Here is a 21,507-nt window from a genome sequence, read left to right on the forward strand (position 1 = left end):
GAAGCAGAAACAACAAAATGAAAAATCTGTCAGAACTAATAATCCAAATGTTTGTCTCTCACCCTTTGAGGCCAGTCAATCTTTGAAATTACCTTTTTTTATTATTTTTTGAAGTTGAAGTCCTATAGCAAGTACCTAAATTAAACCTTTTAATATTTCATGGATTGCACATCTTCTAATCTGTTCTTTATTTAATTTTTATGAAAATTACCTTTCAAATTAGTTTTCTTCATTCCTGAAAGACCCATATTTTATGCATTATAATTTTTTAATTATCTTAATTTGTATACAGCTATGACTAGAGAAAATTACAGCTTGAATTTCCAAAATAACTGGTGTGAAATACACGGCATCTAAATGATGTTGCATGTCCCTCACCAAAGAGCATTTTGGATGGTCTCTTGAAATGTTTTCCCTGAACAAATTAAAGATTGTTATTTCAGTTTTGTGTTTTGTTCCCTAAATGAGCTTAATCCCATAGTAATACTGGTTGCAAACAGTTCAGATATTAATTGCCATGGCTTCCTGAGCCTTTCCTGACATCTTCCTTAGGAAATGGCATTCTCAGGAAAAAAGTAGAAAGGTTTCCTTTTACAACTGTGAAAAATTAAGTACATGGCACTGATATGTGGTGGGAAGTGACAGAGGCTGATACCCTGACTAAACATGTTTAATTAGTTGCTATTGCTGCAAGTTTTATCCTCACAAGGCTTTGACACCCACTGACATGCCTGGGCCAGGAGGGCCAGCTCAAGGCAGCCCAGAGCTGCCAGCATTTTCTTACCACTTGTGTTAACTCTGGCTGGTTTTCAATGATAGGGGTCAGAAGGAAATAAAGCTTCTCCAATGTTCTACTGTCACAGCTGGTGTGATAAGGGAACTGGGGGATAGCCGTGATGGCTGAGATGTTCTGCTAGAGTGAGAAACAAGGCAAACCTCCAAACTCCAGGCAGGCACCTGTTAGTTAAGCAGTTCATGACAATCTAAATGATAACAACTGAAAAAGCAAGCACTTAACAGATTAGTCAAGTGACAATATCAAGACTCCAGTGCTGTACTTCGGTCTCCAATGGCTTTAGTCTTTGATGTTTCTTAATCTCTAAGGTCTAAACTGCTGGGCTCAAGCCTTCTTTGATAAGAAAGACCCTCACCTTGCTCCTTGCCTTCGCTCCTCCCCAGGTTGTGCTATCACTGGTGCATGTATGTCCTTTTGTTAGAGAAAACCAATCTGGTCCAAGGGCTCACAACCTCTTTCCGCAGGCCCTCACTGCTCCGGGATGTCCAGACAGGTGGTGCCCCTGGTGCAGGTCCACTCTGGTGTGACCTGGATGACCATCAGATGTGATTCCTGCTAATAGCTACCTACTGGAATAGCCAGCAGAATTAAATAAACTCATGGCTTGTTTGCAACTGTGCAAAATGAGTGTATATTATGCAATGTTTCACTTTCCACCATGAATCGAGCAGCTCTGTGGGATGTCTGGTTTGCAGGGCAAGCAGGCTGCTTTCCACTGGGAGCTACAGTGGTAGTCCAGCCACTCTCCTGGCTGGAACTCTCAAAGGAGCCTCCTGATTTTAGTCCTCTATCCAACAAAAAATTACTGTGGACAGAGTTTTCAAACTCTGTTATCCAGAGTGCAAGTGTGAACTCTGGTATAGACCTGAGGACATCTAAGGTGAAGGTTGGCGTCTGACCCCCAAAGGAAGAGGAGCAAAAGCACAAGCCAGCACAGGGAGGTGCAGTGGGCACCTGAGGAGCACAGGCTGACACACACTCACTCACTAACAGCACTGGCTGGAGCTGCTTTCAGCAGCTTTTATTATGTTTCACACTGTATCTTTGATCCAAATGTATTTTTCTTCGGCAAAAAGCTGTTTATACCTCCCCTAGCACACATGCAGGAGGTGTATTACTCTTTTCTGCAGATGATTTAGACAGTTCTCTCCCCTGGCTGCTCTTGATGCTGCTGGTTCACTTAGACGCTTCATCTCCCACACACTGTCTCTAAATTATTTGTATTTTTCAGTGTGCCCCGGAAACCTTGCTAAATCTGTCTTTCAGATCAGGAATTCAGTTCCACCCAGAAGCTGAAAATATTTGACAACTTTCAGTGTTTTTTCCTTTTCTTTAGAACTTAAAAATACAGAACCCTGTGAAAATGAATGAGAAGCCCTGCTTATGTAAAGCTGGTAGAGCTTTGCTGCACATTCAGATTGTATTTGAGGCAAAGCTTAACAGATGAGGTTTTATAATTCTTCATCCCTCCTTCTCTTCCTTGTTTCCCTGTAATGGATTTTGATTTATTTGGTGATGGGATCAGACTTCTCTCCTCTGTATCATCAGGAACCTTCACAAGTTTTCTGCTAAGGGAAGGGATGGTGAGATTTGCATTATGGTTTTTTGTTATTTTCCTTCCACTGCAACTGAGATTTGAGAAACCCTGGTAAGGCAAAAAATATTTTTTTCTAGATACAGATCTATAAAACTATAAAAAGATATAAATATGTATATGTGTACTGATAAGAATTATATAATACATTATATCAATAGCTGGAGGTAAAGAAAATTGTTTTCTACCTAAGACTATAAATGTGCTAGGCACATTTTCTCAGCTGAGAAAGTTCTTTCTGTGTATTTTTATCATTGGGCATTCTTGTCAGAGAAAAACTACCAAAAATTTTAATACACCCTGGATTCATTAGTGGTTGGTAACGAATCTATGATTCTACAAAATGCCTGTGAAACAAACACAATCTCTTCACAGGTTTTTCTCTGTTAATAGTCTTCCTATAGCTACCCTAGGTCAATACGCATTCATCAAACATCTGTCTTTACTTGCTGGCAAACTGAGCTAATAATACACGCATTAGTTGTGCTGTACCAAAGTTGAGATGTGTGCAAGCTTGTACACGTGTTTCCCAGTAGAAAGGGAAAAACACTTAGGCTTACAATAGATGACTTCTATTTAGCTTACTTATTTTTATTCTGCGTGTATTTCATTATTATTAGCAACAACTTTTTATCAATGTTACCATAGAAATGGAGAATGCTAATTCCTAGAATCATGCCAAAACTCATTTTCCATCCTGTTTACTTAGTTGCTCCATTGCAAACAATGCTTGCTAGATAGCTGTGAATAATTCAGAGCAGCTACATTATTCGGCCAGTTTATTTTTGTGTGCAATATCCTTCCGTTTCAGCAATACATTCTACGTGCTGTTCTGGAAAAGAGTCTTGTGAAACTATGCTGAATTTTAAAGGCAAAACCATCAAGGAATTTCTGGGGGGAGGAGGGGAAAACACTAACAAGAATCCTTAAGCTTAAAGAAAAGGAAGGACAGGGCTGAGTAGCTCTTTTCTCTTTGAAAGCCATTTCGTACTAATTCATACGATGTGTTTCTTCAAACCAGTACACATATGTTTTAATGGAACTCAGTGATCATTAGGCATAAAACATGTACTCAGTTGCTGCTTAATGTTTCTTCTGAGAGCTCAGGCTGTCAGTAGAACTTAAGGCACTGCAGCTGTATCACCTACAGCCATGTAGAACCTGAGTCATTTAACCATAACATTACCATTTATTTAATTTTGACTAATTAATTGCTGGGGGAGGGGGCAAGAGATTCTAGAACAATCTAGTAACTGCTTTTGTAATGCAGCAATTAGTTAGAAAATTAACTCTCTTAAAGTAACATCTTGATATTCCATAATTAATATAGTTAGGGCACTCCACTATGATTCTTAAGAGTTTGTAAATAATAATTTCAAAATATTCCTCCTGTAACAACTGAATCCAGTTTAAAAATCAACACATTCTTTCTGCTTCATGCATCATCATCAGCTACTGCAAATTGCAAATGTCCTAGAATCAGAACTTAGCAAGCAATTTTGTTAATGTAGCAGAAGGTGGAAAAGAATACAATTTAGTCTTTCACAGCAATATTGACTCTGTTTGGCGCTGACAACCCTGCTCATGCTTCATGGTTCTGCACAATTGGAAAGAGACAAACAAATCAGAGATTTACAGCATCTTTTACACGGTACAGTATTTTTACATAGCCATCCTCTTGATTTTTCTCCCCCCAACACATACATTATGGCCATGAATAAAAAGACAGAACAGGAAGAAAGGGAGAAATTGTTACCTAAGTGTAGGCTCCTGAATCTGTCTTCCAGCATTGTGAATAACAGCATTGATTTTATAATGCACAAAGCACTTCATAATTCCTGTGGTCTATGTTTACAGATTTGCTTGCCTGTTTTCTATCATCTGCCTGTTTCCTTACAGCCTGTGTAACTCAAAAGTGAATCTCCTCTTGGTATTGGATATTCCTTTTGTTTCCTTGTATGCTGTAAACAGCAACAGCACCTTGGAGCTGAGTGTTAGCACAATATAGGTAGTAAATAACTGATTCAGCTCTTAAAATGAACTTCACAACTGACAAGTTTCTGCAGAAAATCCTGCATTTCCACCCAGTGTACAGCTCCATTTGTAGCAGCCCCATCTGGAGACACGGCAGGGTCACAGGCACTAAATCTGCGCCCACACTGTGTGTTTGAGCACACAGTGGTTGTGCTCTGTGATCCAGCTGGGGGTCTGGAGTGGTTAGCCATGGTTATGTCCAGTTTTTGCACCAGGATTGTGAGTGCAAAACTATCCCTAATGTCATTGAACACCTCTGCCTCAGAACTGCAGAGGCACCTCTCAGTGTATTAGCCTTTTTTCAAAGCTCTCCACCTGGGAAAGTCACTGCAACAACAGCTCACCTTTAGACATTATGGCTTGGAGTTTCCACATCCTTTCAGCCTTTCAACCCATTTTTGCCCTGCAGCATGTGAGTATCTGTCTGTGTAAGCAAAGTAGCAATGATCACTTCGATCAGCCCTGGTACCAGCACTGCCAGCCCTTCTCCCACCGCACACAGGAGCACATGCCATAAATATGGAGTGACTGCAGCCAGCCATCTGCAAGAGAACCAACATTCAGCTGCGATAAGCAGGTAATGCTTCTGCAGTCAGGGTTTTTCAACTGTGGTTTCACTTTCCACTTGAAAAGGTTTTGATCAAAAATGCCAGTTTTTTAAAAAAAAAAATCCTACTTTTCAGTAGATGTGTTATTATTAAAGCTTCATCTTTTCTCTGCTGTCTCTTCATATGTCCTCCTTTAAATTAAAAAATGGGCAACTCAACCCAAAGTTTCAAATCAAAGCAAAATTATTGCTGCTTGTAAAGATTGTTTTCATGTACATTACTAATATTTTCCATGTCCTAGCTATGATTACACCATTCACAAAATGTTTAGAAAAATGTGTATCAGTTCATATCAATAAGGATGGATTGAATTTGAGTGCCTTTATAGTGCTGCTGATAAAATTCTTGCTTGCCAGAACAGAGTGTGCTGTAGTAGCAGCACTGTTCAGCAAGAGCATATTTGCACATGGTGCAGCTCGAAGCAGAAATCTGCTTTCTCCTGACAAGCTCTGTAACATCTGTGAGAGATAATGGCAGAAAGGTGGAAGATTTAGCACCCTTTGTCATGTTTGTCCATTCTGTGATAGCTGATGTCTGATGCTTGTCTTTGAACTCTGTTTCTAAGAAGAATGGGGTGGGCTAAAGATCTCTGCATCTCTGACTCCTTTTGATTAATCTCATTTCACTGTGGCCAGCTCTGTGTCAGTGTCAGATAGCCACTGCCTGCTGCAGGCAGCCCCACCTCCAGGTTTCTCCCTCCTGTGCCATTTGCAGCAAGTGACCCTGCTTCTCCTCCCTCGCTCTGTGTACATTTGTGTTATTTTCCTCTCCTGCAGATCTGCAGAGCAGCACACTCCTTTACTGAGCCGAGCTCCCACCAGGCTCTGAGGAGCGCCCAGTCTGACTGGTGCCCGTGGCTCTGCTCTCACAGAACAAACTGCAGGATCGGTCCAGCTGGGAGAACCCACCCACGCTCCTCCAGGGAGCCCTAGGAATGGGGGAGAAATGTGGGCTGGGGGTCTGTAAAGGGATGATTAATTCTGGTGCATCTCGGGAGGCATAAAGAGCTGCTGGCTTCATCTTCAGGAATGGACCACAGGGACTAGGACACACCAGAATTTTGTTTATTTCCACACTGATGACAATTTTAAAACTCTGTCTTTAATGCTGCCTGTGAAGTGCTGTCCTCTTGAAAGAGTATGCTCTTACTGGAATAAATCACACTTTCTCTTCCCCTCTGTCAGCTATTAATAGTGGTAAATTTTAATTGCATATGTAAATAAAAACACTGTGTACTCATTAGTTTAAATATGTTTTTCATTAGGCAAATGAAATGCTTATTGTATATGATGCAAAGCTAAAAGAAGAATGTTAACAGCATTGAGCAGTTTGGGAAGTATAGTGACTTGAATTTTTAAAGTTCCTTTATAGGATAAAAATAAACCATATTTTAAGGGATTATTATGGGCAAATTTGCACTACAGGCATCTTGTTTCTGGAAATGGAAAAAAACTCCAAAGTTAAGTGACAGAAGCATGGGCATGGTGTCAAGGCCAATACCTTAGAACTTCTACTAAAAGGGAGACATAGCACATAAACTTGTATTACTATTTATAGCATTGGCTATTTTAGAGATGGTAACTACAAGGCGGGCAGCATTTTTCAGTTTCTATTTAGAAAAATCCTGACATGTCTCACATTTTGATATCTTGGAACATATTGGTCCCAAATTACATCACTTCTTCATCGTTAATTTTCAAACTCTTGGAACACCACACTCCAAATACACTTTTTGCTATTTTTAGGGGCTATGCAATTATAGTCAAGAAGATATAATTTTTCAGTTCAGTAATCCATATTTTCAAGCTTGGAGTATATTTATCTACCTACGAGCTCATAATTTGTTTCCTTTCTATCAACAAAATACCCTGAATTTCATAACCAATTTACTTCTAAACCATCTTTTCTAGCTCCTTCCACTGTTCTGCTCACTGTGAAATGAGAGAAACCTTATCACAGAGACATTTAGTTAATTAGTATAATTTTATACAAAAAAAATGGCCTCTAAACACTCCAGTATTAGTGAAAGGATGCTCTGAAGGTGTGACTTCCTAAAGTTATGGCTCAGAACAGTTTAACGATCTCCCTTAATATCCAAACATGTGTTTCATGATTATTATGAGAATATAAAATCCCTCTCCCTGCAAAACTCAGAGCACCAAATACACTTTCGTCTCAATTGCTTGAGTAAGAGAGCCAAGATAAAAACCATTTTTATTTTATAAATATAAGCTTGAATATCCTTGTCTCATCCATGCTTCCTCAGTTCAAATTCTATCAAACTTTTATACTGGAGCTCAGTAAAATATTTATATGCAAGATGTAGTGAACGAAATGCAAGGGCTGGCTAGAGGGCAGTCTCTTGGAATTAACACACAGCAGTCTAAAAAGGAGTGATAAGTTAGTCCTCTAGATCCTTCACGTGCCAGACTAAATTGTAGCTAGCAGTACACATTGGCAAGAGAATAAAGGGTAACAGAGATTCCATTTTGTACAAAAAGTTACTGCACTTGACATGGTTGAAAACATATTAGTAGATTTTAAGACCAAAAAGGGAGTGTATGATATCAAACTGGACTTGCTATATAAGAGAGGCCAGAGGTTTTCACCTGCCAGTGCCCTAAACAAGTTTATCAATTCTGGCTGAGCTAGAGCAAAGTTTTGATGATGATATTCAGCTTGGCCATGGCGGAAAAGCCATGGACCAAATAATCTCTTTTGAATCTTCTTGCAGAAAATGTTTAAAAGCTCTCATAATTTAAAAAAGAATGCTCTGTATTTGATTTTTTCATTTGTCTGGATCAATCTTTTAGTCATTGCATCATGTATTATTTTATCCTACCACTGGACCATCTGAGGAGAATGGAGATAATAAAGTTGAGGGGGAAAAGATAGAGGTTTTGTCAAACAAAACAGTTTGAGTTTTGCTTTAAGAGATTTAAGGAGGCTGTGATTTAATACATGATGATATCTCATAATATATAATAGGTCCTGACCTTCATTATTCTTACTGTTCAGAACAGAAGTTCTCCTTGATCTATAATCTATATAGTGTTTTTCCAAAGTTGTAAATATTCACAGAAAGTGCTTATCTTTTACAAATGATTGCACTGATCTCCAGATGATTCCTTTGATTCTCACCCTGCCTCAGATCCTCTGAATGATTTCTCATGAGGTTCCCCTCCCTCTCACCACTGAATTTCTCTGGGTAGGAGAAGATGTACTTCAGAGGTGTATTTAATAATGTACGTGGATATCTTCACACACTGACACAACCCACTGCAGCTTTTAACAGCTCCTTCTTCAGGTTCCTCAAGAAGCTTATGGCAGAGGTGAGAAATCTGAGGCTATGTAACACTTCAGTCCGTAGTAAGCTCTCAAATATTTAAATTGTAGATACATCTAGACTGAGTGTTTTTAATGGTAAAGAGTAACGATATGTAGGTAGATGAGGAAACGCAATTTCTGTAGAACTCATCCAAAACTAGCTTATCACATTTTATCCACATTCAAATGTCTTATCTGAAACTTGGCTCAGCAGGAAGTGGTAACATGTCAAGGATCCAATTAACATTATCTCACTCCCCTGGTTTTTTTCTTCACTTTCTCTGCCTTATGGGAGCTGCTTCCAGTTCTGTTGTTATTCACAGTGAAATTGATTGATTTCTGGCAAAGTTCTGATTTGCTGATATCTCAAATACTACTGGAACCTCTGAATTTGTATGAAATATGAACCTCCCCACAGGGGAAAATCCACTCATGAGTGTGCCATCAGAATTCTGTATGGTTACTTCTTTGTTCTGTCTGGATTACTTTGTGCAAACTATGAAACCTTCTAAACCCAAACTTTATGGAATGGCCCATTTTGTACAGTGTACAACATCAAAAGGAAAGTGAGTTTGAAGTATAGTCAGCTTGCCAAAATCAAATTTAAAAAGAGGAAACTGGAGTGCTCTGTAATAGGGAGAGTTAGAAGCATAATTCTAAACTGTATTTGACACTAAGGAATACAAATAGGAGGGGTGAAAAAGGTCCATGATGAATACATATGCATATTAAAATAATTATTGTTTATAAAAAAAAGGAGAAGTTATCAACCGTAATACATTGAACAGTGGAATTTTACCTGACTTCTTCCAACAGCAACCATAATACCCTTGTAAGGCAGCACCAGAAAGGAATGTCTGTAAAGGGGCTCTTAGGTAAGCAACGCTACACGTAAACACTACACGATTTTTAAAAATTACTTGCCTTTCAGCAGAAACCGTAGCAAGACTCTGCTTTGGATTTTGTTTTATCTTTTCCAAGATTCCCAGGTACAATATAAGAATCTCATGAGTGTGCTGAGCTGGAAATCTTTTTACCTTTGTTGTTCTAGAAAATTTCCCAGCCTCCATCTCCTCTTCAAGTGATTATCTACCATGCAGCTGTTAATATAAATTCCAAGTCATTCACCAATATAGAGAACTGTGGGAGGTAAACCAGGAAAAGAGAGAAACTTTCTGTCTCCAAACTGTTCCCTCAATGCAACCCAAGACAAATAACTAAAGATACAATATGATTTAGGATCTGGTTTTTTATGTAGTTAAAAACAGTATCTTGCCACTATATTTGTTCTACTGACTTACATCAGTTTTGACTTACTATTTATCTATATCTAGCAATATGTGTAGTTCAAGTCCCAATATACTCAATTGATTCACTGTGAAGCATTTATTTACCATCTATGTGTAACTAAGGAGCATGAAAATCAGAATAGTGAATTAAATTGAAGTTGGTAGCATCTACTGTGGAGGCTAACCATAAGAAAAGAGAAAATAATCCAGCAAGTCCATCGTGGATCAGTTTTCACTCACTCCCTTGGGCTTCTCCCCACTTTTAATAGATAGTAGGGTTTACCATGCAAAGAAGTATGGAAAACAGGATTCCCCAGGGAGAGGAGCAACATCTTTTTGAGATTAATATCTGTAATGTCTTGGGAACTACTGTTGCCTTGGAGGAAGGCTATCCGTACAAACATAAATCATGCCCTCCCAGGTGAGTCTGGCAATCTGTCTAGCCCAATATATACACAGTCACTAGGGATGTGAATAGAAATCTATATGTGTGAAAATATGAACAAGAAATTACTAAGCAACTTGTGCAGTGTGCACAGGGATGTGATGTCAGTGTCGAAAGATTACTTGACCCCCCTTCTGGGATGAGCTCAGATGTGTGCAAGCCTTGATTTAAAGCACATGGAAAATGGCATGCGGATTCTTATAATGAATTTTTGAAGAAATGCTCTGGGCTGTGCCTAAGTGGGAGTGACTGCTTCAAACCTAGCTCAGATCATTAACTCATGAGCACAGCATGATAATGTGCTTCAGCTGGGGATGCCTTTGGAAATGAAGGTAAGTGATGGAGATGTACATGTGAGCAGCATGTTATCTCCATGTCAGCATATTGAGCTGCAAGCTCTGAGGTAAAGCAAAGGGCTACAGTTTGCAGAATGGCTGTTCAAATACTGAAATTCCTAGGTGTTAAAAGCAGATTAAGTACCCTCTTAAGGTATGCAGTTTTAGGTACTAAGTCAAATACTTACTGATTCAGCCAGAGAACTCTATTTAAAAAGACCATTTCCAAGCAAATTGCTACAAAAACAAACTTCCCTGCCTGGTTAGCAATACAATTCCTCACACTCAGACTTGGACACAGCAAAATTCTTAAGCAGCTATTAATGCCTATACCCTGTCATTAATTTTTAGTATTTGGTGATGCTTTGACTCCTGTGAGACCTGTTATTTAAGTTAAAAATGTTCTTAAACACTTGGTTACTAAAGTTCTGCTCCAAAAACTATGGACCTTAAGTGGGACACCTTGTAGATCGTTTTGAGGGATGTGAAGCTACAAATACCACACTAAGTGACAGCCAGGCATTTTTATTTTGAGAGTCCCCAGCACAATACTCCCAAATAATGCCTTCTTAGGAAAGTATTCTGACAGGTTTTTAATTCCTTTTGAATTTTATGATCTTGAAGCATATGTCTGAATGGATACATTTTGAACAGGGAGGGGCATATAGCCCAAATCTGAGAAGTGTTCTACCGAATCTGTGCCCAAAGTTTTAATGAATCATGAATATATCTCTTCCCACTGTAATACTTCATTTTTTAAAGAGGTTGCAAAATCACATAGAAGAGGAACTTCCTCACAAGGCTCACATATATTGGACATTCATAATTAAACTTAGAGAGCAAAAAAATCTTTGCAGTGTAGATACCAGGCATCTGTTGATGGTATTATCCCATTATTTTGGGATTTGAGAACTGCAGAAGTAAAGGGAGCAAGGGGGAAGGAAAAGAGAAAGTAAATCCATACTTCAATGATCCCAGCCATCACTTGGGATTTTTGACAACTAGTCATTCATTTACTGCATCTCTTATGTCTAGTAAGTATAAATGCTTTCCTTGGTATTATGCAAATGTAATTTCATAGATAACAAAAGATTATACCTGTGTATTTGTCTAAAATTGACTGTTTTCATTGAAGATACAAACTAGGTTTTTACTGAGCATTTTGCCTTTCAGCACCAGGCTCCAGCTGGACTCTTAACAGTTGGTTCTTTTTGTAACTGACTCCAGCTACTTTTGAAAGCACACTCTGCTTTCTGCTCACTGTACAAAAACCTCAGCACATTTCTGCAAGGAATCAAAGGTACAGCTTTTTCTCCTCAGGTTCAGAGTGTAATTCATAGTTTTAAGATGTGTCCTCTCCAGACAGAAGCAGTGAATGTACAAAATTGTTTCATTTCCAGACGTACACCTCAGGTTGACAATCCTTCTCTCTCTTTCTCCTCCATTTCTCTACCACTCCCATCACCCAAGAAACAAAGACGTATGGCAGGCAGACATTATGACTATCTTTGTGAACATCTGTTACAGGCCAATTTCAATGCTATTGCCACTTCCTTTCTCACTCTCTATGTATGAGCTGGTATTAATATCTCCAAGGAAAGTAAATGCATAAATCAATGTGTCTGAATAAAAAAGGCTGAACGAATGAAGCATATGTATAAAAAAAGCATGTGTTATGTTTGTACATTCAGGTTCTGTGTTGAGCATCACATGTGGTGATGGGCACATTGTGGAGGCCACATCCAGCTTGTCCAGGAAAGGCAGAGCAGACATAGGCAGAGTCAGGGAGACACACCCTTGCTGCGAGTTGCCACAGCCTTCCTTGAAAATAAGGTGTGGACAGTTTCTGGGGCTGTGATGCTTGTTTGTTCTGCTGCCACACAGAGGAAAGGACTGGCAAACAGCCCTCCCATCAAGCCAGAGGAGCAGAGGAGAAGAAGGACAGAGCATTAGAGGGCATCAAGAACCAAGGCCTAAAGACATGGTGGCTGCTTGTGAGGTTAGTGCCCACAGTAAGAAGTTGCTTCCAAAGTGAGACGTCTTCAGAAAATACAGCATGTCCATTCTGTGAAGAAAAACAGGGAGAAGGGGAGGTATTTTTAGAAACTGTTTCTGAAAATTGCTGCTGAATAGGTGTAGTGTATATTAAAGCTGCCTTTCCAGCTGTTCCCATTTGACTTGTCCTCACAGAAGCTATGTTTGTCCCAGTGCTGCTGAGAGAGGGCGGGCACTCACTCACTCACTCACTCACTCACCTGCCGGCTGCCATGGGGTCAGTTTGTTCAGAGCCGCTTTCAGCCCCGCATTTCCTTGAGCATGCCTTGAGCACCCACTGAGGAGACAGTGCTTGTACTCTCTATCCTTGCCAGCCCACTTCAACCCCTTGTCAGTAAGGCAGCCTGCTGCTAGTCAGTGAGTAATGGCCACAGCCAGTGCCACACTGACACTGTCCCCAGCCCCAGTGGCTCTCCCTCCTCCACTCATCCATCTTACCTGTAATTCAAGATGTGTCGCAGCCAGCCACCTCCAGCTATCCTGTCCTAGCAGGCACAGTCTGTTAGAACAATTTTAGCAAAACAATAAGAGGAGATAGAAACCAGTAGCTGGCTTATAAGGGAGAAGGGCAATTTGGCTGGAATGTGTGAGGGTGATAGATACCTTTTTGTAGTGTTCAAATTGATACCTTTCAAGATACAGTGTAGCTGTGGCTGAAAACTCCGCTCATTCCGCCAGGCTGTGGAAGAACTGTGTGATTGTCCTGTCTTACGCTGAGGGTGAACAGTGCATGGCCCAGGAACTGGGTCTACTTCATGCTATATAATGTTCTGAAGACTGGTGTTACTGCTATTTTGCTTTATGTGATAGCAGTAGGTATTTTTGCAACAGAAAAATATATACAGGAAGCTCTCCAAGGTCAATATAACAGTCCAAATAGCCAGATGCTATTTCCCTGTGAAATACAAGGTTGAGCAGCCAAACATCTCTTAGTCATGTAAATTATGAAAATTCTGAGAACTGCAGTGCAGACAAAAAAATCTACGGCTGCTGAATCATTTTCTCTGGTTCAGAAATGACCACATCTTACCCTTTTGTTCCAGATTTTATTTGCATTGCATGATTGTGTTTCTTCCTGTCAGATATAGGGATGAAGCTAACATCTTTGCTTTAGGATATTGTTCTTTTATTATCAAAAAAGCATTCAGCAGACTTGCAGAGATTCTTTTCAGAAATGGAGAAAATAATACAAAACCAGTATTGAGCTATTCCTTTTATGCTGTCTGCAGTTAAAGTGATTATTAAACCGCAGGACAAGTTTAAGGGTAATCCAGATGAATATTGTTTTCATCAAAGCAATAGTAAAGTCATCTGCTTTTTCCTTGTTGCCTTAGGACGGACATTAGTAAAGGCATACCAAGTGAAATTGGGAATTATTTTGCTCCACTTCCTTTAAAGTTCGATTTTTATCAGTTACTGCTCATAGTTATCTGATCTAAAAAAAACTACTTCCTTTTTGAAAAATGCCATGGATAGGTATTTTGTCCCACTTTCACTGGGGAACTTAGAAATGTGCTGTCTTTATGGTGAAAAATCCCACAAGATAACAATGAACTCCTTTTTCTGGAACAATAAATAAATAAGGGCTATGCAGAAATCAAGCAGGAGTGATATGAAAGAGGTGAATGTAGAAGAGATATGAGAATAGGAGCACATGTTAATGCTACAGACTTGAGTCTCATCTAAGAAATAGGGGCAAATGCTTGTCTTTTGTGGATAAAGTCAAATGACAACAGACAAAGTAATAAAGGAAAATATAGGACACAACATTCCACAAAACAATTTATAGTATCAGGACTGCTCATGTCAGGACAAAGTAAGTGGAAAATGCACCTAAATTAGAATAATTAGGGTTAATAGGCCCTTTACATTATCATGAATAATTATTTAATTCACAGGTCAAAATCAGTCTCTTTGGGTTCCTCTGATATTTTTTTTATTTAATAGAGTGTAAGAGGGTAATAGCTGAAATAAATGGCACTGCATCTAGAGGAGGTTTGTTGTCCCTATAAACTCAATCATTAAAGTTCTACTTCATTCACTGTTTCCTCAGTTTAATCATCCCAGCTGCTTCCCTAGAGACACAACATTCTTATTTTTTTTCTGGTTTTTTTCTGTTAATCCTCCTTGCTCTTACATGGTTTCTTGCAGTGGTGCTGTCAGCAAGATGATGTCTAGTCTCAATTAGAAATTCAATCAATATCCACATAATGAGGGTTCTAGCAAAACCATGTCACTTAGTTCAAAGACATGGATATATTACTGTAGCAATTCAGGATTCAAGTAATTTAGGGCACCTCAGTGAAAAAAAGATATAATAAAGCTGAAGGGCTTAGAGGTAGTTAATTGTTACTATGGCAACTTCCTAAATAAGCTTTAGATTCTATCATTTTTCAATTTATTTGGAGGCAGAACAGAATCATTAAAGATGAAACTTATTTAAAGCTCAGAACACTTCTGGGATCTTATAGTTTCCTGCTGTTCCTTATAGAGTTACTTGAAGTTTGTCCATCTCAACTTTGAACTGTGTAAAAGAGCAAGACGCAGCCTGCATAGATTAAAAATGACATTACATAAGAATCTAATTTTAATAACTTTGGCAATAGTATTTTTACATTTTTATGTCCTAGTAGAACTCTTTTAAAAGTATTGTGTGGGAAAGAAGTGATTCTCAATAAAGAATGCTCTCACCTGTCTATAAAATGAAGTGATTAAATCTGATTTTCAACAGCGGGCTCTGACTGTGAGTGCTCCTTTGTCACCTGGCAATATGGAGTGCTGTCCCCTGGAACCCTTCCTTCCACAAAAACCCTGTGTGTGGCATAGTGGGGCTACATTTTAGCCTGGTCCTTAACCAGTGCTGTAGCAAATCTCATAATTAGGATCCAGAGGAAGGCTGCCGTATCAAAATCTTGCCATGCTGACTGTGTCCATTTGTGTTCTCAATACGAATGAATGTATTTGGCCTCTGTGGGGCTGCATCACTGGGCAGATCTAAAGAGCCTTCTACAGGCAGTAAGGGTGACAGCAAAGAGGAGAGACAACAGAGCTGGGAAACCCTCAGTCACTGCACGTTAATTAGGTGAAGATCCATATCAGCCTAAACTTTTTGCATTATCTCAGCAGCTGCAACTCACTTCTTTAACCACTCCATAGTGCATGATTAACCAGCAGAGGCCATGAAATAAAATCGTGTCTCAGCAGGAGACACCCCCTGGCTTCTCACAGAAGTAAATTCATACCTCAGACCAGTTTTCACTCTTCTGTAGGCTGGAAATCTCTGGAGTCACTGAGTCATAACTGCAAAGTTGTCAGGGAATGATGCCTTAGGTGTGAAGATACTTAGGAGACACCCTTAGAGGTGAAGGTATAAGCAGTGTAGACTAAAGCAATGTGTTCTTCTCAAAAAAAAAAGCAGGACAAGTCACCTGGCTGTGAGCTCAGTGCTCCAAGGCTGAGCAGCAGCTGCTTTGGAGGCATCTTTAAACCAGCCTCAAGGAGATTAACTGAGCAGCATGGGGAAACTGAGGTGTGCAGGTTTCACTCAAAAGGAGGTAGATGAGGGCTAGAAGAGTGGCAGACTGTTTTGTCCGTGGCCAGGAGTCCATATGACATTGTCATAAGATAATTCCCTTTCCCACCACCTGCAAAACTGTCTTTCTGTCACAAGTAAAGGTCCTGGATATGGGGAGTCACCCAGCCCAGGAAACATCTGGCTGTGTTTGACAGGCCCAGAGTGACTCTAGACTTTCTCCACAGTCTGTGTGGGGGAAACGGGCTTTGCCACGCCATGGTCCATTCCATCCTAGGGATTAAACTGCAAAAGACATCAGGGACAATTATCCTCTTTCTCCCCCTATATCTTGAATTATGGAACAGAGAAGTGTTGAAAAATGTCTCTTCATTCGTTTTCCAAATTAAATTGTTCTGTTTACCTAAAAAGAGAAAAAAGCCTTTGTTTTGAAATATAAGTTGAACATCAAAGTTTCACTATATAAACCAGTCATAACGGATATAAGTTCAAATTCAGACTAGTTCCAGGTTATTTTGTCAGGCTTAATTCTGTTGGTCTTTCTCCCTGCTTTTTTCCTCAGATAACTCCTCCAGACTGTTTTTTTATTTAGAGCAGTAAAAATGCTCTTTCAAATTTCACATGATTAAAAAGAAATGTGCATCCAGCTGCAAGAGAAAATGTTTTTCTCTCCCATCTGAAAAGGCTGTACCATGGGCAGAAATTCTGCATTGCCTATTACTTGCACTGCTCCTTTTCAATGGAAATTCAGAGTTATAATTCAGGGAACTATAGTCAGGAGTAACTTGGCTTAATTTATAAGAAGAGGAAAAAATACCTGCTGAGGAAAAAACAAAGGAGAATACAGTCTGATCCCAAACAGCCTGAGCATTATTTATTGCATTTTCTTTTCTTTGCTGTTATACAACCACAGCACCCAGCTCTTCGTTGTGCTGCAAGGGAAGTATTTTCAAGGTTAGCACAGAAGTAATCAACCACTCAATGGTGGTATGAATATTCATATCAAGACACATTATGAGAAAGTAGGTAGAGGCAAATATGCAATTTAAATATAGACTACAGCAGGAAATGGGACATGAAACAGTAATTAAATAGTGAAAATTACATGTTATTTACATAGGTAAATACACTGCAGGGGTTATGCATGTGATCTTTTCTATTAACATTTGTTTGTTTGTGATTTAACCCTGATTTTAAAAGGGAGGCTTTTAAAGCATGAAAATGGGAATAAAGGAACACTTACTTTGAACTAGAAAATCTGCATTGCTTGAAGGATTACCAGTTTGGGCTGTCAGCCAGGTTTCTCCTGTACTGCAGAAGGTAGTGGTGTCAATTTTCTAAAGCACAGGTTTTCTCCACAGCCCTGCTTATGCAGTTAATTCCTATTTGAGCCACTGGAAGCCTGTAGGTGATGGCAACAAATGCCTGAGCTCCTACTGCCCGGGTTAGATGGAAATCATACAGCACTACTGAATTTCTGGGGGGAAGAACCTCTGGAAGGGAACAAAAGCATTTGTTTTCCTTCTTCAGGGAGCACCTTTTTTCCTGCTTTTCCTTTCAGAAACAGAAATATGGCTGTAGTCTATTTGGATCAGCACAAGCACACAAGCCTTCACAACCATCATACCAAAGGCACTAGTACTAAGTTTTACTTCTACTCTGAACTACCTCATCTTGCTGGATTCCTTACCTATGTCTGCTCTTTTTTCCTGCTCCTTTAGCCAAGAGGAAGGTGAAAGAAAAGGCTTGACTAATGTATCTCCAGCAGCATTCTTGCCTTACCATGACCAGCTGCCATGAACGCAGAGTTCAGTGATAGTCTGGGATTCCCAGAGAGAATGAATACTAGGGAATTAGTGAGAGTAAGAGGGATGGAAATAGATATCCTTCTTGAAAAGGTTCATTTCTTCGCTAGCCTTTTGCCTCTGGTTGCTTTTGCTTGGGTATGACTTGAGTCTGCAAGCAAGAAAAAAACTTCAGAGTCCACATTTATTTTTTGGTGCATACATGCAGTGGGTAGCTGGGACTATTATGCTACATGGCCATGTATATTCCTGTGATTCTGGGTGAGTCTCTGCTGAACAGGGTCGTAAGTCAAGTGAGGGAAGGGTCTGCCTCTGCTTCTTGGTGTAGGCTGATCTTTGATGTTGCAGATTTGCTGTCTTCTTATTCTTTGCTTTTCTTTCCCTAGGATTTTACAGCTTTTCATGTCAGTGTTTTCCTCTTGAATCCCTGAGCTTTAAGTAACCCCATCTCAGCAAATACTGTTGAGCCTATTGTTTTGCTTTTCTTAGCCTGCGTGCCTTTAGCTCATAGGTTTTCTCACACCTTAACAGCATTTTTCTCTAAAATTCTGCCATGGTGGCAATTGTGTAAAAGCAGGCTGGGGCGTGAAGACAGCCAAAGTCCTCAGCCACAGGGCACAAAGGGTTGTATCTTCAACCCAGTTCACATCAGCTGCCCCAAAGACAAAAGGAACTGCAGAACAAAGCTCAAAGGAAAATTTGCATGACAAGTACATGGCACTGCAGTGCAGTAACATTTTCAGGAAATTCCTGCGTGCAGGCTCCTGAGCTGGCACTTAGCAAATGCCCAGAACCTGGCCTGAGAGGACACTGCCCTCCTGCACCTCCTGTGCTTCTAAATACAGAGAAAGGACTGGGTGGTTTCCCAACAGGCAAGTGTCTCAGAATTGGTGTTCTGGGCAAATTCCAAGCTGGTCAGTCCCACTATATTTTTGAAGTTCACCTAAAATATGGGCTACTGTGTTTTTTAAATCTAATTATGTCTTCAGTTTAGAAATCATGATAATGCAACCTTTCTCCTTGGTTATCTTTCATTTCCAGTTTGCTTTTCATCAACAGACAAGTGCTTGTGGATATGAGGAAAAACCCTGAAAACTCTTCCTATCTTTTATGCATGCTTCAGTGCACAAGCGCTCTGCGTGACAGCGTGTATCTGTCCTCTGTAGAGTGCCTGTGTATATTTGATTTTCCACTTCCCCTTGTGGAGGTGGCAGCACATTGGTCCTTATTCTTTATAGGAAGTTTATTACTTTTTGTGAAGTGTCTCGAGACTTTGTGGACTAAAAGAATTTTGTGTTGAGATAAAGATAATTTATTATTCATCACTCCCAATACATTTGTTCATACGTTCTGAAGCTGGGAACAGTGTGTGATAAGAGACAGCTGCAAGCTTTCTCTTTAGGACTCTTCCTGAAAGCATGCAAATTATTTTTCAGATCTGAAAAGAGGTGATGGGCCCAAGCAAACATTTTCTTTTTCCCCAGCTGTATCAGTTGGGTCAATGAAAGCTGTTATTTCTCCCCACAAAACATAGCACAGGGAGATCCCCAATCTGTTGATAAAAATCACATTGTAGCTAACAGAACAAGCACACAAAAAAGGATGTAAAAATGTCATAAAAATCACCTAGTCTCAGATTTGAATCTTTTGTATGAGGAAAGCATCCTGCAAACAGAGGTATCCCTTATCCCTGTGTGCCTAGCTTCTCCAAGTAAAATTGCTTAAGGCAGTAAGAGGCAATTTAGCTCAAGAAATAAAAGCAAAACCAGCCTGCTGCAGAAACCAGACATTTTGTGAAACCAAATGGAGCAGAGTGAAGAGTGGATGTCCGTGACTGAAACAACCGTGACAAGACAATCTCACCGTATGTCAGATGGATAAAATAACAACTGACTCCACTGTGGAAATTCAATTGAAACTCACTCATATCAGGCCTATGGGCTTTCTCAGAGAGTGGAAATTAAGACTGTAGTAACTCTTTGCCACCTGTTCAAATGCATCCCAGTTCTCCATTTTTCCTCATTAAAAGGTGACAGGGAGGATTAAACATCTCCTAACGTCTGGATCCAGTTTGAAATTGTTGAGTATTTCACAGGAAGCAATTTTTAGGAGGATAATGCCTCTAACTTGGACTGAAATCATTTGAGCACCTGTGACATTTCAGACTGAAAGGACAGAGTTCCACAGAGCAAGCCACTTCTCTTGCAGTCACTGCAGTCACTTCTAGAGACTTTGATACGAAAGTATTTTATTCCACTGTATTTTTTGGGCAGTTAAGAGGAGCCTCCATGGAAGGGGAAAGCTAATTTTCCTTTTTCCTGATAACAGTTTAGTAGTCAGTTCCATTTTGGGATGAATTCCAAAGGATTGTTGTCCTCCCTTTCATACTATTCAGGATAGGGAAGTGTTACTGTGGTCATCTGAAGGAGCTTATATTTATATTAAGGATAACTACAAATTTCAACAGTGGTTTACCTCTGAAACCCACAGGTGACTTTTTAAATTACAGACATAAGACAAAAGAGATCCTGTTCTGTACCTTGCTGTGCTCAGTAGTGCACAGTACTTTGGTGGAGTCCATTTTCAATGAATGACTCAGGGAGAAACAAAACCTGAAATGTTCACGTGAAGAAGACACTGCTAAATTTCAAGTTCTGCTCAGCTGAGGAGCAGATGCTGTCACAGGCATGGAATCCATATGGAATGTTCCTCAAATAGCAGCTATAAAACCTTTTCAGAGTAAACAGGCATCAAATCAAAGGTCTAGAGTCAACTAATGGAGCCAGTGGAGACAACTCCACTAAAAATTCACAAATTGTAAATACCAGGCCACCAGCTTCACCTTCAAGCATCCACATACTTTACAAAAAACATCCTCTTTAGTCCTTCCCTGACTCAAATCTATCTCTTTTCCTCTGTGTTAACCCTAAGAGATTTGTACAGAACAGATCATAGCAGAGGGTCTCATCTCAGGTGAGGAATTTAAGTAGCACTGTACTTAATTATTTCTTATATAATTTTCTTTGACTTAAGATATTCCTTTTTTTTCTTTTCTGTTTTTTAGCTCTCAAGAGTGATCAGCTATTTTTTAAGGTATTAACTAGTTTATTTCTAACTAGCTTAGAGTCCCTATTTGCAAGACATTCTCACACAGTAGACATTCTGGCATAAAATCTTAAAATCATCCATGGTTTGAGGAACAGATTTTGCCATTTCTCTGCCTGCTGCCCAAGATAGGAGCAGTGACTGTCTACAACTCCTGAATGCTGCTTCAAATGATTAATTTATGCCTTACACTCCAAAACACACAAAATATCATGATGAACTTTTGCAAACAGAAAAACAGTATCTCCAGGTATTTGTGTTCAAGATTTGATTTATATAAATGACATTTCGCATGTAAATATGCAGCCACTCATTTCAGTGCCTGCCAAGAGGCATTTCAGCTAAACACAATGATGCTCCTCTTAATCTAAAATGTCATGTTCTCATATGCACCTACTGCAAAGGTTATCACACACATCTGAAAGTAAACAAATCATTTGGCAAATAATTGAGCCTCACCAAATTTCTGTCTTTTCGTCCTGGTTAAAATAACTTCTCTCAAGGAATATGAATCCCCAGACAAGCATCCATCAATTCTGAGCACCTGACTTAAGATGATATGAAAATACTAATTGCCTTCCA

At 39.6% G+C, this 21,507-nt stretch overlaps 1 long non-coding RNA gene across 2 annotated transcripts in view; it reads left to right on the forward strand.

Moving 5' to 3' along the window:
* Positions 1–391: 391 nt before the first annotated feature.
* The window catches only part of LOC104690206, a 30,044-nt gene continuing 8,928 nt past the window's right edge, over positions 392–21,507 (forward strand). For both annotated transcript variants that reach the window (XR_005602214.1, XR_002273229.2), the window contains exons 1-2: positions 392–2,444; positions 4,834–5,001. This is a non-coding gene — a long non-coding RNA (uncharacterized LOC104690206). The remainder of the gene's footprint in view (positions 2,445–4,833; positions 5,002–21,507) is intronic.

The sequence above is a fragment of the Corvus cornix genome, chromosome 6 (assembly GCF_000738735.6).
Source record: "Corvus cornix cornix isolate S_Up_H32 chromosome 6, ASM73873v5, whole genome shotgun sequence".
Classification (NCBI taxonomy): Eukaryota; Metazoa; Chordata; class Aves; order Passeriformes; family Corvidae; genus Corvus; species Corvus cornix.